Here is an 11,083-nt window from a genome sequence, read left to right on the forward strand (position 1 = left end):
TTCAGAACATGAACTGTAATCTGCAGTTCACTCACTTGGAGCTGTATTAACTCTACAGTATGAGGAGTGGAAAAAGCAAGTTTTTTAACTGGTCAGCTGTTATGAACAAAGTACAACTCTACTGAAGCAGCAGCACTGTGTGCAGGCTTATTCTCAGAGTAGAGTTGCACTTAATTTAAACCAAACAGCGTATTTCCCATGGATTATGTATGGATCTCAAGGAGCTTCTCAAGCATAAACCGATTTAGTCTTTCAATACTTCTGAAAGCTAGGAGACATGATAGAGAATGTTCTAATGTAATGAAATATGCTGACTTTATGCTGATGAGAATTACTTTCTCTATTGATGTGTTGAATCAACACACGGGAACAGGAGGGAAAAGTAGTAACTCAGCATAAACTACAGTGTGGTAAACAGCACTGGTGGACATAGAGACCTTCAAGAGCAAAGGAAAAGCATTCATTTAAAAGCTGGATGCCTTGGATCTCTCAATTTAGAATAAGGTGACAACCTGCTCAGAGAAGCTGCACAAACAGCCCAGCAGGCATCTAAAACATCTGTCATTTTCCAGTGGGTTAGCAGGCTGTCATCTGGTGATGTTAAACATTTGGTGGGAGACTTGTTTTGAACTATTTATTATCACATATGGAGACTGTTTCTAAAAGGCAATGCTGTCGTAGTGCCCACCAAAAGTTCATAGACAAGAAGATGAAATTCCAGCACCACCGTGAGTCTCAAAGTACTGCAAAATTCAACCACAATAAAACCAAAGGCATGGAGCTTAAAAGCTGAAAGATAAGGAAAGGGACTCTGGCATAAGGCAGCTTTATGGCCGTAGCAGATGGCTGCTTCCCAACAGAAAGTTAGGCTGAGCCACAGTGAGATGCATGAGTTGACACCAAGAGTAGCAGTTTGTTTAGCATGGAGACATCTTGCTTTTCAGCCTCCTGTCTTGATCTATACTGGTTTTGTGACTAAAAATAAACCTCCACCCACAGTAAAGAAAGTAATTTACTGGCAGTTGGGCCTGACTTAAAAATTAAAAAAGAAGGAAATATTAGCTGCATTTCTGTAGAAAGCACTTAATCAGCAAACCAGAGTTCCTTTAAAACCTCAGTATGTTTAATTCTCCTTCCTTTTAACTAAGCAGTCTTCCCCTTCAAGCCTCAATAATTTGTTTCCCAACAAAAGACAGAAATAGTTTTAGAACAGCTTTTACTGATGTTTACTGTGGCATATCATGCTTATAAAATCTTTTTAATATGTAACCATTTAACTTCTCTTGGCAAGATAAATGCATGGTGATACAGATATTTTGTAAATACCACTCTTACTTAGCATCTGAGTCAGAGCAGATTATAAAAGGAAATTACATTTGAAATCAGACTCAGGTTTGCCGTGCAGTAAAGTATATGAAGCAAAAGTTTTAGGATGAACTGGAGTTGAGAGTTCAGTGTGTTCTTTATGGTACAGATGGCAACTATGCGCCCTGAACTTCTGTGAGGGTATTTCTGAGGTCACCAGCTATCGCGTGGGGGAAATGAGTCAGCAAAAGCGTAAGTGATTTCAACACCTTTGTTAGAAATTCCGTAGATTAGCAATAGGAATTTTACAAAAGTTTTGCTCATTTTGGACCCCTGCGACTTTTCACTGAGTAACTTTAGCTTTAAGGAATTACACACACACTGCCACAATACTTGCATTAAAGCAGTGTTAGGGATTCAAGCAGGAACAAGGTTTTACTCTGTTGCTCTATGGCTACATTTGAAAACAGTCCCTGCCTTAGGAAAGGTTAAGGCAAGGCACAAGTAGCTGTTACAAGGTGAGGCAATGAAGAACATCAGGAATGAGAATACTTGCATTGCAGAAATCATTTTTACAATGGTAGCTATCTCTAAAGGCCTGCATCAGTAAGCAATACCAATTGGAAAACAGGCACCTTGAAGTGAAAAGAAAGATAAAGAAGCAGTTTTCAGGAGAAAGGTATCACAGACCGCTGGGATCTGGTAAAAAAGTAAGTAAAGCATGTATGGTTTAAACTGTAACACTCTTTAGAAGTAAACACAGAAATTTGCATCTGAAAGCTACAGAGAATTAAGCTTTCAGCCATCAGTAATGTAAGTAGTGAAGTTCAGATGTCATTGTATGGTTGAGGTCTGTTAAATGTTGTAATGTCCCCTTATACAATAGCAGAATCAGGCTCCCAAATTGCAGCTGACAAGGGGCACCTGACAGCAACTTGCATGTCATATGAATGTATGCAAAATGCAGATAAGAAATCGGTATGTCTTGCATACTATCTGTTCACACCATTATCGTATTACCATTCCCCAGATAATTAAATTCTAGGTACCAGCACACCATGATTCCCTGCTCAACCCAGATAGGCAATGGTGTGCTAAACCAGGAAGTTTCATCCCATCGTTCTAGGCAGCCTGTATATTGAACTGATGCAATTCTATCTAGAACATTGCGTAAATCTAAGTTGTTCCAGACCTTAAACACTTTAAGTGCATGCATGTGAGCCTTCACAGAGGTGTATTCATCAGGTTGCTCTCTGGTTACAGGCAATTTTCCTAATCCAAAGGTCCAAACACATAATCTAGTGCCCTAATGGCATCTGGCAGAACTGTGATTCTTCTATGGGGCTTTGTGGATCTAATGCAATGAATGGAAGATGTTCATCTATAGATGGACTCTTCCATCTGTGATGGGTTGAAGGCATTAAACAATTCAAATATTCCTAATTTTCTCTAGTATTTCAGGACACTTATATGAAATATGATAAATGTTGAAAGCCAATACATTTTAGATCAGTAGATTACATGTGTGTTTTCCACCTGCTACAGTCAGGGAAAGGATGTGAGAAATCGGGTGTTTATGTGTAGTTTTGCTTATTATTATATATGTATGAGTTGCATGTTTTTATCTGTTCTTTTACAAACCTGAATACCAATATCTAGTAGTCATTTGACAATCAGTTTCTTCCCTTGCAATATGAAATCCAGTCGTGTCATACATTGCACAGTAGGTTTCATAACACGCTGCAATGTGATGACAGGATTCTTTGCATCCAAATACAGCCACCCATATTGCTTGGCCCCATGCCTCTGCTGTGGATTTGTATAAGAAGCAAAAGAATTGTAGCTTGTAAATTGTATCACATGTGAAAATAACCTTGCAGAAAGATACAGTAAGGGCTTGACTTAGGTGCTAAAAAAAAGCTATGACTTTTGCTTTGTGGCAACTAACGTGCAGAAGCAGCCCTGAGGTCAAAGCACAGAAAAGACCAAGCACTTCAGTTTAGCACTGAGTTACACACACCGAGGTCAACTCCAAGTGTGGGTTTGGATAATAGCACACTTCCATCATGGTAATGCTGAAGTGTTTAGTCTTCTCTTCATACTTGAGAGCAGTCCCAACAGTTACTTATCCTAGGGTGTAAAAGCCAGCATTGTTTGAGCAATGAAAACAAAGCCTTCTGTGATATGATAGCTTCTGTATAGTTCATCCATTTCCAAGTCAAGTGCAACAGAAAATGCCACTCTTTCAATGGGTTGACAAAAGTAATTTTCAACCTACAGTGTACCCTTTGAGATTTGAAGCATTTTTGACTGGTTCAGAAAAGTCCTGACGAAGCAGTTCTCTTTAATTCGCTCATGCTGTTAATATGATCTTATAAATATGTTCATACTAACACAGCCATCTTTTTTCAGTGACCATGCTCATGATCAGGGTTAATACGATTTTGTTTTTCAATTCTTAGCATAACAAAAAGAAGCCTTTAAAAAAGTCTATAAAAAGTCTTTCTGGACCATCTCCTTTTTTGCCCGCAGATTTCTTAATCATGTCTTGCTTACAGAGCTCTCACAATAAATAATGTTTAAATTCCATTTGAAAGATCTAGTAACTTCCTGTAAAGACTACGTTAGCTGAAGCAGCATGCCCATACTAGCACACAGTTTTAAAAGGTTGTGCTTGACCTACCCATTCTAGCGATAACTGGTCACAGTCACCTGAGTAATGAGAGGTGTTTCCCAGATTAACTACTGGTGAACTATCTCAATTCAACAGCATTGCTTTTTTATCCAATGGCTGAGAAACCAGACATTTTTAAAGGAGTAGTAATGATCCTAGTTTCCTGCTAAATCTCATTTTAATGACAATAATCAGGAAATAGATATGATCAAGAAAGCCTGGGTCTCTGAACCTGATGTTTATCACTGAAAACTTGGTCTCTGCGCCAAAGATCTGTTGTATAGCTAAGTCAGTGAAGATGCAGAACAACTGGGTGAAGATCATGCATCCTCACCCAACTACTTCGAGTATGTAAGATGTCCTCAAAGCCTGAGCCCCAGTAGCCTCCACAACGCCAACCATTCTTTCCAGTACAACTGTCCTTTATACAGCTTGACAGATGGAAACAAGATTTCCCTACTGTTTGCACTTCCTTTTATTAGTTATTTGTCTTTTTTTTTTTTTTTTTTATCTGAAGCATGAATTTCAAACACTACTGTGCCCACAGTTATGATCCTAGGGAATCCAGTCACTGTTTGTACCTTACTCACTGTTTAAACAAGCCCACATCACATTACAGCTATGTGAAGAGAACTAGCCCATCAGATATAGCTTGGTCTATCCTGCAGTAGCAGAACTATCCTACTTTTTTAACATGATTAGTTTTCGGTGCAGTGGTTGTGGTTACTGCAGTTGCCACAATGGAACAGGCGAGGCCAAAACATTTTGAAGTACTTCTGTAAGAAGTCCAATGATCATTGAAAGCTGTTTGTCATACTTTCTTTCAGAGGCTAGTCTAAGGGCTATGTACTTAAAAAGAAGCCCTTCAGTTTTAGGATTCATGCTAGTGACAATCCCTTGACCCCGTTGTAGTTGTGTTATAAACCTTTAGCCCAATGGTTGTTATGGCTGCAACACCAAAAGAAGCAGAGCCCAGCAGGTAAGGGGGAAACGAAAAAAAAGGATTTAATCCACACTCAAGTTCAGAAGGTACAGGGAGAGGTAACACACAGAACACAGGAAGGGCAGGGACAAATGAGCCAAGGAACTATATAAAGAAGTACAAATGAGACACCAAGCCATTATAAGTTGCTCACTTGGTTTATGATAGGTAATTGTTTGTCTTTGTGTGCTCATAAATGCATTTAAAATAAACAGAACATTTCCTAGTATAGGCCATGGCACTGTTTTTTTTTCCTGTTAATAGTTTTAAGAAGAATACCATAGGAATATTAAGATGCTGACAAGTAAAACTCAACAAAAGACCTACAAACCTTTTCCTGTTATTAAACAAACGGAAAGTAAATATTCAAGATTGGGATATATTCCATAAGAGGATGTTCTGGGTTTCTTTTTGTGTTCAAAAATGTATATAGTTTTGGCAGCAAATTGATTTATTTGGTTTATTTCCATTCTTAGAATGTGATGATGTAGGGATTTATCTTGATTTGCTTGTTATTTTGTCCTTTTGTCAGTTATGACACATGAACCTAGACAGCATTTAGGATGAGCTTTGAGACACATTTCAGATAATAGCTGAATCCAGCAGGATTGTTTATGTGCTTAGAGACAGCTAAATGTGAAAGCTCATTCCTGGATCGGGCATGGTCTAGATTAAATGGAGTGACACCAGATTTTCATTTTGTTCTATAATAAAAGGATCCTATTCTGTTTCCTTAATATTGTAAATAAGGTAAAAGTGTCAGAGAAAGATTCAGCTTTAGAAGTTATACTCACATCTATGGGAGTTATAAATCACTAGGGCCTAGTTTGCATCTGGTCCTGGAAGCTGTCTGGTACATAGCATTCTCTAAAATCTATTCCATCCTTACATTTAATGAAACTGAAAATGCCTGGGAAACCAGAAGAAAAACAGTGAAAAAAAGACTTTCTTCTGGGTTATTCCTAGCATGGAATTCAGTAATCTTAAATAAGGCCTTCATTTCAAGCCCTTGGAATTGGCTAACATTTGACCTCATTTCTGGTCTCTGACCTCTTGTTAATGAACTGGTACACCAATAGCAAAAACATCATGGGTATATTAAGCATAAAGTAGCATCTCAGTTTGCAGTGTTACAGGTCATCAAGGAAAGCAGTAAGAATGACACTGATTTGGCATGATAATAATGATGCTCTAGATCTGCTGAGCAGCATCTTCTGTAAATGAACAGCAGGGCCAAAAAGCTGTTTGCATCCAGTTTGTTTAAAATTGTGTGCTCAGTTACTGTACCTACATGCACATGAGCGTAACTGTGCTCTCCAACACCCATTAGATACCCAGAAAAAGCAGGTAAATATTAGACATCAATATTTGGAGAGAAATATAATGAGCAAAGAAATTATTTAACGATTATGCAGGTGTATCTAAAAATCTGAGCCAGTGGTTTAGGATTCTGCATACAACTGAATGCAAAAAGGAACTATGCAGTGAAAAACAGGAAACCAAACAGAAAACCAAACTAAAAAGCTTGAAAGCTTTTTCCAACTATTTATTCCTACAAGTTAATAAAAAGCACATAATAATTTGAAAACAATAAGAAAAGCAAGGTTGTAAACAACCAGGGAGAGTGTATCTGAAAAGTCTGCCAGCTGCCTTTTGAGAGCAGGAGACGTACCATGTGAAAGGCGGGGTTAAGTGTTTGGCGCTAGGTTCAGTGCCTTTCTGGACAAAAAACCAGGTGCACAGCTTCTCTAACATGGAAATCCATAGTGTAGTCACATCTTCCAATGGAGCACAGCAGTTCGTAGGCAGTTTGCACAGGGCTGCTGTGCTCGCTGAAGTTGTAATTGAAAATTGGTGAAATATGGACATCTAGTGGGAATCGCTCAGTATTACAGTTTTCTTTTCCACTGAAATAAAATAAATGGCCTTTTGCTGATTATCTTGCTGGAGTTTTGTCCTTGCTTTTCATTGCCTGGCCCATTGCTTAAGTTGCACAAGGTGAAGGTGAAAGTGTCAGAATTTTGCAAAACAGAAGCTGTGCGTCATTTAACAATTTACCTGAGTGATTGACGAAGCATAAAAAACTAATGACCCATGAAGGAACAAATGTTTCTTCAACAAAAGGTAAATAAATCTGATACTGGAGCTCAAGGGATGGGCAAAACCCAGAGGTTGTAAGTGCCCTTAATTTCCCCTGAAATTGCAAGCTCAGATCTTTTGCCTTCATTTCCAAGGGTAGAACTGTGGGGTTGCTGAAAGGCTTGATGCAGAGAAAATTAATGTTCACATAATTTTCAAGTGCATATAGTCTGTAACAGACACTGAGTGCCAGTGATGAGGGCAGAAAAGGGACGCTGTGCACTGCGACGCCTGCAGAGTGCTCGCTCACCTCCTGCAGAAGAGTGGTGAGATGTCACCTGGATCAGATGGCTCCCTAAGAATTCCTCACCAAAGTGTATTTAATCTCCAAAAACACAAAATCACTTTCCATGTCTGAAGTAAGTCTGCGCACTAGATACTCATTTTCAATGTTCTCTTTTCTCATGCTATCCAATTTATTGCCACCCACCTCGGGATTTCAGCTCTTAAGGGATTTCTTACTGGGTTGATACTTGGCCAATATTTGTCTGACTTTTCTTTTTTTTTGTCTCCTGTGGAAACCATCTGAAACTAAGCAGAAACTAACCTTGATTTATTTCTTTAATAAACAAAATTAAGATACTGAATATTAATAAAAATGAAAAGTATTCCCTAGTTGTTTTTTTTTTTTAAAAAGTTTCCCCAAACAGTCCCATATCTCTGTCAAAGTTAATGGAACCAGAATTTCCATGGGAATTTCTGTCAGTCTGTGGAAGCTGAAACAGGCTAATGTAAATAACTATAGCCCATCCTCCAGCAGCTGTGTGTCACATCACCTTGAGAGAAGGGAACAGGCTGCAGTTAAAAGGAAGTGTCACAACGTTCCTTTTTGTGGACTACCACCAGTTTGGGATAAGAACATTTTACGGGAAAATTCCATGGAAAACAGAGACAGAAATGTATCTCGTGAAGAGCCAGGACTTTTTTTTTTTTTTTTGGCATGCAATCCAAAATTACCTAAAGACGTTACAAGAATAGGGCATTCTTTCATGATTTTATGACTAACTTCCTTGAGAGTGCTACACAGGCAAATAGTTTTACAGGCTGACATTTCTGTTTCTTTTAATAAGCTTAAGAATGTAAAATATGTATTTAAGGAGTACCTGGCCTGTATGCTTTGGCTGGGATAGGACTGGGAATTAACTTCCCAACTCCCTATAAAAGTCCCCAAACATCCAGAAAACAACCACCTTGGACAATCAAACTCCCTGGCACTTTCCTGCACACGGCAACTTAATTTTACTGGCAGCAGAATCTTTATAGCATGAAAATTAGTTATTATTAGATTTAAAATATTCATTAATAAAATATTAAATGAGCTCTTTATAAACAGAATGTTTCATTGAAATGATTCCAGATGTACTCTGTAATGTAACAGTCATTGTGGAAAGACACAGTAAACCACAGAAAGGCTGAGACTACATGACTGCAAATGCTTATGCAAATTTTAAAGGGTATTACCAGTTATGTGGGCACAGAAAGAGTTTAACAAGCCTGACAGTTTCCACTGTTAGTGTTTTTCAGTTCTACTCCTCCACCACCGAGAAACACTGTAACAACACAGAGCAGAAGCTACTTCCCCCTGGCAAGGCATATTGCTGGTACATGCACTACTGGGCATGCAGCAGTGTCCCCAAGCAGAAGCGCCTCTATAGGGAATTCTGGGGACGGCAGTGGAAACAACACGGCATGGAGGATGAGGCTACAGACAGCTGGAAACTGTGCAGCAAAGGCAAGTGTGTCAAAGTTTAAGGCAATGCATTTCTGGAACTGAGGGGTTGCAACCAAGTCGTTCTCATCACGCTTTAGAAAATAGGGTCTTTTCAGAAAGCTGACACTGGTGTATAAAAGAGCAGTGGAATAACCCCGCTGAGTATCAAGAAAGAGTGTGCAATCAAGTACTCTGTGCTAGAAGCAATGAATCAGGCAGAGAGAACATGAAGCAGTTTATTCTCAAAGTGACATTCCTGAGCCGAGAGGCTGTAACATAGAAATGGAAAGCTGAGAGATGACTTAACAAAAGCATCTCAAGGGCAGTACTACATTTTCTGCTGAGCTGTAGAGACCTGTAAACTTCCATGAAAGGGATCTTCAGGAGTTGCAATGCAACTCACCTCACAGGCACAACATTACTTCTAAATGCAGTGTGTGCCTGCCTCTTCACAACGGTCTGTTTTGCCCATTTTACCTTTTCCAGACTGAGCTACTGCCGCCTTTCCTCACAGGTCACTCTTGTCTCATCTCTTCTCAACTCTGGACAGCAGTATGACATTTCTGACTCATTCCCAGTTCGTGATTTACTACAGCCTGGAGGGTCTGCTTTTCAGAGCTATGGTTTAGTCATTTAGCTGCTGCCTGGCCGTTTGCTGTCTCATCACAAAAAGGGAAATGCAGGTATCTGTGAAAGTGTCTGTACAATGACTGATAGCCTAAAAAACAACTCATCATAGAGCAAGCTTGTCCTTCAGATAGCAGCATTTCTGACTGAAGCACAGACTGGGCTCACAGCAATGGGAGCAGATACGGGGTTGAAGAAATCTGTGTGTGACTCAGGGCAGTGGCTGAGTGGCGTATGCTGTGGTTTCCCCCTCAAGGCTGTATGAAGATAATGAGATGTGAAGGAAAGCAACTGACCTAAAGGTTTTGTGTGTTTTGTCTACTTCTCGCTGTAACATTAAGCCTAATGGTAATGTGTCTGCACAATAACAAAACATAGGTATATCTAGCATAAATAAACGCCATTTAAATGGGACTTGATTTGACAAATTTAGAAGGAATTTTGAAACAGGGTGACATCTTTGATGCTGGTTTGCTTTCATGTTTTGACCTGGAGCACTTTAAGTATTTTAGCAGCAGAGCTCCATGAACCATCTCAGAGGATTTGCTGTGTGCTTTGCTGACAGGAGCACAGCAGGGTCCTCTGTGGTTTACCTTCAGCACTTTGTGTGTGAGTTATGTCCAAACTCAATTAATACTCATCAGATGCAATATGAAGTGACCTCTATAGGAAAGAACTGCAGGAACACCACCTCAGCATTCTCATGTGTTGTGCTACATTTCCTGTGTGGCCTTATAACGCTGATCCCCATGACTCATGATGTCTGTTAAATGGGAATAAAAGGTAAAATACCTCATAAAAATGAGGTGTTTTTACAGGTTTTCACCAGTGAATTCACTGACCTCTGGATTAGACATGAGGAGATGTGAGGGTGCTGAGGCGCTGGCACAGGGTGCAGTGCTCAAGGCCAGGTTGGACACAGGGCTTGGAGCAAGCTGCTCTAGTGGAAGGGGTCCCTGCCCGTGGCAGGGGTTGGAACTGGATGGGCTTTAAGGGCCCTTCCAACACAAACCAGGCCGGGATTCTGTGAATTGTCTGCTAAGAGTCAGCCTCCCTGAAGCCAAAACATCTCGGTACGTCAATAGTATCACCTCAAAACAGGAGTAAAAGAGTAGCTGCATCATATTTGCACGTATGATTATAACTCCAACGAGCGACGCTCACACCGGTAACAAGTTCCCAGCGCATCAAACGAGAAGAAGCGAAGTTTGCTCTCATTTATCACGTTATTTGCGTACCTTTCCCTCAGCGCCCGCGCGGGTCCCGGTGAGGAGCCCGCCGCCACCCCGCGCGCTGACCCAAGGCGGGCAGCCGGACCCAGGCCCTCACGGCGCTGAGGCCGCCGCCGCCGGCGGGGCGGGGCCTGCACTGCGCATGCGCGGGGGGAGCCTCGCGGCGCGGACTGGTGCGTGAGGTATGGGGGGGGTCGGTGGGTGTCGTGCGGTCGCTATGGCGACGGGCGGGTATATGCGGCCTAGCGGGGCTCTGCTCCCGGTCACCCCGAACCTCGCCGCGGTCGGGGTTGCTGGCGCCGGGCCGGGCTCCGTGTGGCCGTGAGGCGCCGCGCTTCCGACGCCGGGGTCCGGCCTCGTGAGGCGGGTGCGGTGGGGGTGGCGCTTGGAGCCGCGGCCTGCGGGAGGGGGTT

The 11,083-nt window shown here is 41.2% G+C and overlaps 1 long non-coding RNA gene across 1 annotated transcript; it reads right to left on the reverse strand.

The window, feature by feature from the left end:
• Positions 1 to 9,018: 9,018 nt before the first annotated feature.
• LOC133279339 (uncharacterized) lies at positions 9,019 to 10,174 on the reverse strand. The gene is made up of 2 exons (XR_009746848.1): positions 10,032 to 10,174; positions 9,019 to 9,695 (listed from the first exon to the last, which is right to left on the reverse strand). It is a non-coding gene; the product is annotated as an uncharacterized LOC133279339 (long non-coding RNA).
• Positions 10,175 to 11,083: the final 909 nt, after the last annotated feature.

This window comes from Pezoporus flaviventris, unplaced genomic scaffold, assembly GCF_033815535.1.
Source record: "Pezoporus flaviventris isolate CSIRO_AGI_PZ_B2104156 unplaced genomic scaffold, CSIRO_AGI_Pfla_v1 ptg000073l, whole genome shotgun sequence".
NCBI lineage: Eukaryota > Metazoa > Chordata > Aves > Psittaciformes > Psittacidae > Pezoporus > Pezoporus flaviventris.